The sequence below is a fragment of the Pleurodeles waltl genome, chromosome 6 (genome assembly GCF_031143425.1).
Source record: "Pleurodeles waltl isolate 20211129_DDA chromosome 6, aPleWal1.hap1.20221129, whole genome shotgun sequence".
Lineage (NCBI taxonomy): Eukaryota > Metazoa > Chordata > Amphibia > Caudata > Salamandridae > Pleurodeles > Pleurodeles waltl.
Genome location: NC_090445.1, coordinates 1,146,112,626 through 1,146,119,019, shown reverse-complemented (window position 1 = coordinate 1,146,119,019; position 6,394 = coordinate 1,146,112,626). Strand labels below are relative to the sequence as shown.

The following is a 6,394-nucleotide window of genomic DNA, read 5'->3' as shown; positions in this document are numbered from 1 at the left end:
GGAGCACAGAGTGAGGAGACTTGGCAAGAACCAGTGAATGCATATCCTCAGCCTGAGGAGGGTCTTGATGAGCTGACATTTGAAGGGCCTTGACCAGAATCACTACCTGAGCCAGGCTCAGAACCTTTTGAAGGGCCTGGTGCTGTGTCACGCCGAGTAGAGACTGAAGATTGTTGGCTGAGGAAGTGAGAGAGACTAAGATTGCCTGCAGAGGATGGGCATGGCCAGAACTGTCAAGATGGTGGGCATGTTTTGCAAACGCTTCTGAATCCTCCTTATTTATCCTTATTCATCTGACACCCTGAGTCCCCATATGCCCCTACAAACTGAAATGCCACCTGTGGGCTCAGACTGATTGTGACATAGGGATGTGAGACCTCTGTGGCAGCCCCAAGGTCTCTCTTTGATTCTGTGGCCTGGACTTGACCTCATCTCTCCTCTCCCATACTGGCAGCTGTCCGCATATTACCTATTGTGGTGGTGGCCAACTGGACCTTGTGCATCCTAGGCCCTTGCAGAGATTTGGACCCCCTCCTTCTCTGTTTTGGGTGATTGCAGGGGCCCTCAACTCACCCTTGATGGCCATGATCATCATTCACGGCACCTGACTCTGTGTCGGCACCCTTTCTGGTGTTTGGGACCTGCAGAGAATTGTCTTGCCTCTGGATCTAGAGCTGAAGCTGTGCATGTGTAACCATGTTTTCAAAATGAACATAAAGTGCTTAGTTAAAGTTAGCCTGGCTATAGGCCTCACTTTTAAATGTAGTTTGCTTGTTCAGCATGTCCGTTCTTTGCAGTAGCGTTCTCCTGATTTCATTAGCTAGAGTAAGGAGTATTGTGTATATACTAGTTTACTGATAGTAAGGCCTGAGAAAAGAAACCTTGGCAAGAACGAGAGATGATCAATGTTGCAGTAACTGTCTAAGTTTCGGTGGGATGGGGAACTTAGGTGACATTGCAAATGCACATCATTAGAAATTAATTGATTGGTTCTTAGTGGTGTTGGAAAAGATAGGTATGTTGCTAAAGTTTCTGTTGTTTTAACTAATGTTTACACAAATGGTAGTCAGATCAGAGCACATTCCATGAGACTTAGAGGGGTTCAGACGTCCCAGCTTCCCTTTACTCTTATGAGGGTGAAGCTTCAAGCTAAACACTCATTCCAAGGTATGTTGCATCACTGAAACTTACACCCGCTAATGCACTGCTGTATTGGAGCCAGTATATTTTTCATCACAGGTTACTATTTTCAATTTGTTTGCCTTGATGATCTCTGTGACTTCTCTAAACTCAACAATATGCAGTCCACATGTACACACGTTGTCACAAAATCGGTATGTGTCTAGCGACCCACAAAGTTGACTTTGTTCCTGATATGCTGTGCCAGTGATGTGTTTGTTTCCTTGCTGAACTGAAAAACTGGAAGGGCCACTATTGGATTGATCCTTTGGGACTATATAGGATCATCTTGTCTCTCCTGATGGGCGTCTCCTAAATTTGTCTCCCTGTGGAGCTGATAAGCCATGGTTTAACAAACTTAGAAAGCGTTGATCATCTGAGTTAATTAATTTCTGCCACGCAGCAATCTCGAATAGTCCATAAATTCAGCCTTATATAATCCATAAACCCCTCATTAAGATTGAAGACTGAGGCCTTGTTACAATCTAGAGCCTTCAATTCTAGCAGACAGGGAGGGAGAAAGCATTTCCAACACTTCCATTTTAACGTTTTGAAATCTAGAAGATGATCAAGAACAAGAACTGGGGAAGTGTTTAAGGATATTTGCGCTGCTGTTTTTTTCAAGGCCTTCATGGTTTAATGAGTATCTTCATCAGAGATGAAATGTCCTCAATCGGTTCATCTTTTTGCAGGGCGCTTCTGGATGTTGCCTCTCAAAGGGTTTACCAGATGAGTGCTCTAAAATAGAGCTCCTACGTACCAATACTGATTGACCACTAGTAATCAACTACACCCCAAAAACGGCATACCATGAAAATCATCATTTTCCAATCACTAGAATCAGGGTTTTGAAGGTGTTAATCATTAAACTTAGTGTGGCGATACTCTGAAAACATATTAAGTTGCATTATATGGTAGTCTTTTTACAGCACTTCATATCCAATTGTGGAACGCACAAAGACATTTCCAAAATGCTACACTGTTGAGGAGTGGGTATTTGGTAGAGAGTTGTTGCACTTGTTGTGCTTGTATGAGGGAAGCATTTTGGTGCTGTGTATGAGTGACCTTTGAGGTACCATTGTCGTGGGCGGGCATGCTGTCAACCAAGTAAAATGATGCCAAAGGGCAGAAATGGAAGTTGGTGACATGAGCGGTGGCCATACACCTTTTTAAAGGCAGGGATTTTGCCTACTTTTGTACATTTACATATTATGAGTTAGGAAAGAGGAAGAAGAGCAGTCAAGGTTGGCAACCTGACCAGACACTACAGAATATTTTAGCAGCCCACATTTAACAACTTTTGCTAGGCTAAAGGAATGCAAAACATTTGAGTCGGGATCGGCCCCAGCCTCTCTCATGGTTTCAAATGCAGAGGACCAACATTCAGATGGACTCTAGTCAGGTCATAGCTCATACTCAAACCCAACTGGCACCACGACTGTGAGATTGTGAAAGACAAAACATCTGGCAAGTTACTTCCTTGATAGCACATGAGCAAGTATTCCAGCCTGCTACCCTTCTGTTCTTGCCACTCCATGCATACCCATTAATTTCAGTAGATTCCCCAAGAGCCTTGCTCTTTCTAGTTCACATGAGAAACACATTCTGACCCACTAATATTTTCTAGCAGGCAACGTTCACTTTTGTTAGAAGTAGTAAATGACATTTCAGGATAAAAAAAAGATCATGTGGTGATAGGAGACTTTGTCTGCTTCAGTTGTTTCAGCTAGTACAGCAACATGGCATAGTTTTGGTAGTTCTCCATTTGTTCAGTCTTAGTCCAGCTCTCCTCCAATCTGTGAGTAATGTAAATAACAGCGTGTAGACATGTCTCTAGAAGTTATCGTTCATTCCAATATCATTTGCCTGGTCCCTTTCCACTATGTCCTCTGTCCTCCACCCCGCACCTGTTACTCATTAACCCTGCTCTCAATGCTATGATACAAAATAGGAGTATCCAAATGGTATATTTTCCTGTTCCAGACAAGTACTCAATCATCCTTTCTGTGTACCAGCCATAGCCAGCACTGCGTATTGATGAGTCTGCTGGATTCTGCAGCTCAAATATGTTGTGAGCAAGTGGAATGTTTGCCCACATTGTTCATCCATTAACTGATCTGTTGGCCTTGAGGGAACATTTTAGGGAAGAATTTGACTGCTGCAGGCTTCTTCCAGGCTGTTTGCAATGTCTAACGTTAATCTTTGGGGGACTTGGTTCCAACTTGCTGATGCTTTCTGTTAACGCTGAATTTGTTAATCAGTTACTAATTAATATTCATGTATTCTGAGTGTTGAATTTGCATAGAAAATGTATTAACATTGAGAAACTGAATGCACTCATTTGAAGGTGTGCCCACGTGAGTGGCTGTCAGTGTTCACAAAGTGTACTTATTTATGGCTTATCAATATGAAATGTTGAGCTCATGTTTGATTAATGTAGTAATATGTTACATTAAAGATCATGCTTTATGTATTAGCTTTATTAATCATAGACCTTAACTTAGCAAGGTCTTGGGCCTAGTTGCACAGTCTCATGTGAAGCTGCATTTCTTAGGCAACTAATAAAATTAATGTTTAGAGAATTATGGGCCAGATGCATGAAGCTTTTTTGCATTTGCAAACGGTGCGAATCGCATAAATTCGGCCGTTTGCGAATGCAAAAACGTGGTCTGCGATGCATGAAAGGCATTTGCAGACCAAAAATAAGAAATCACAAAAATAGCAATTTTCTTTTCCTTGCGACCTGGTTTTGCGGGTCGCTTTTTGCGATTCGGTATTTCCAGTAGGAAATTGTGAGGCGCAACATGCGATTCGCAAAATCCAAGTCGCAATTCGATGCATCAAAAAATCGCAAATTGCGATTTTTCACAGAATGGCATTTTGCACATGCAAAATACCACTAAGTGAAACCAGGTGGTAACCAGCTGCAACCTATATAAAGAGGCCCAGAATGCCTCAGACTCTTTTCCACAATGGCTGCACTCTACGTAATGGCGAGGAGGATGAGGATCTTGGCAGGTTTGAGGAGAGGGAGGAGGAGACAGGAGCGCATTTTCAGAGTGTGCATTACACTTTTTGACCAGACAGAGGAGGAAATATTTGAGAGGTATAGGTTGAACTCAGGCATGATACTTGATCTGATAGCTGAGCTATAACCCATACTGCAGCGCAGAACACATAGGACTCATAGCATCCCCACCCATGTGCAGGTATTATGCTCCCTCCACCTACTTGCCTCAGGGAGCTATCAAGGGGTCATAGCAGCAGCTGGAGGGGTCTCACAGAGTACCCTCTCTCGATTTTTTAGTGCATTTATTAACGCCATGCTGAGCAGGATACACCAGTACATCAGATTCCCCCACACCCCACAGGAAATAAAGCAGACAAAAATAGATTTTTAACAGATAGCACAGTTCCCCCATGTCCTAGGTGCCATAGATGAGACACATGTTGCAATCTGTCCACCATCAGCCACAGAGTATGTGTACCGCAACCATAAATACCAACATTCAATGAATATGCAGGTGATATGCAATGCCTCTTATATCATAACTGATCTCGTGGCCAGGTACCCAGGGAGCACACATGATTCATACATCTTTCGCCATAGCGGCAATCATCCAAGACTGCTAGCTGGGGAGTTTGGAGAAGGATGTCTACTAGGTATTTACACTCTGTACACTGGCGCATTGATGGCGTGCTGATGTCAGATGGCTCAGTTACTCAATATGCCCTCTGTCCCTTCCAGGAGACAGTGCCTACGCAGTGCGCACCTACATGATGACGCCCTACCTCAATCCTGCAACACCAGCAGAACGGAGATTCAATGCAGCACACAGGGCGACCCGCAACGTGGTGGAGCGCACCTTTGGGCTGCTGAAGAGTCTCTTCCGGTGCCTCCACAAAAGTGGAGGGGCACTACAGTACAGCCCAGAGACAACATGTAGAATAGTGGCTACTTGTGCAATCTTGCACAATATAGCTACCTCCAGGGGCATACCTGTGGAAATATCGGAGCCAGACTCAGATGAGGATGATGATTCCATACCACCCCTACAGCCAGCAGACAGGACCAGTGCAGCAGAGGGAAGGCAAAGGCGTGCTGACATCACACACAACCATTTCTGATGTAAGTATGTAAACACAAATCCACTGACAAATGTACCTGTAGTGAGTAAATTTATTACCTTAATGTCAGGTAATGTTAGTCCAATGAATACCAACATAAGTGATTTAAAAAAAACAATTGCAGTTCACAGTAAAGCATTATTCCTTCATAGTGTACTCATTACCTCTGTGGCCACTACAGTCACTTCTTGCGGCCACACACGCCACTCGAGTGCCCAGTTGCCTCACTGGCACCTTGATTGTCTGCCTCTGTGGCAGTGCTGTGCCTGGCACTGCGCTGTCTGGTGTCCATTGCGGGCACAGCTAGGCTGCTGAGGCTGGATTTGTCCTCCGTGTCCCCCAGTCCAAGCTCGCTAGGTGTGGCTGACATGTTTCTCATGATATTGTCAATCACATTGGTGATTTGGACTAGTCCTTGAGCCACATCCCTGCTGCTGTGTGCTGCCTCAACCTGTGCAGCCACTGCACGACGTGAAATTAGGGAGGTGGAATTAGCCAGTCTAGTCACAGAGCAACAAAATCCCCCAAACATACTCATGAAGCGTCGCTCCTGCCTGCGGTGGCTCACCCTGTCATGGCACAGCTCCTGACATAGTTCCCTCACAGCAGAAGTGAGCTCCCTTGTGTCCTGTGATGCCTGGACCTGTCCCTCATGCAGCTGTTCAATGTTGGAATTCAGGCACTCCAGCTGGTGATGCAGGCCCCCCATGTTGGCATTATGTTGCTGCATCTGCCTATGTAATGCAGTGATCTTTTCATTCTGCAGGTGCTGCTGCTGCAACATAGCCGATTCCAGGCCACCAAAGAAGGAGGTTCCCTCACCTGCCTCATACGCTTGTGCACCTGCATATGTCGGCATCCTGCGGGGTGCTGTTGTCTGCTGCGAACGGGGCTCCTGCATCTGGGTGCATCTGCCAGTTGAGGGGATGGTGTTTGTGGGCCTTCCTGCTGCTCATCGGAGTCCTGACTCAGTTCTGGCAGTGGCAGTGCACTAGGCCTGCGTCGGAGTGGCACAATGTTCTGAGACCCACTTGTATTGGAGTCTGAAATAGGATGGGTGTCAGTCTGCCCTAAACTGGCACATGCT

The 6,394-nt window shown here is 45.2% G+C and overlaps 1 pseudogene; it reads right to left on the bottom strand.

The window, feature by feature from the left end:
• Window positions 1–1,196: 1,196 nt before the first annotated feature.
• LOC138301747 (transcription initiation factor IIA subunit 2 pseudogene) lies at window positions 1,197–1,525 on the bottom strand (annotated as a pseudogene).
• Between the last annotated feature and the right edge of the window lie 4,869 nt (window positions 1,526–6,394).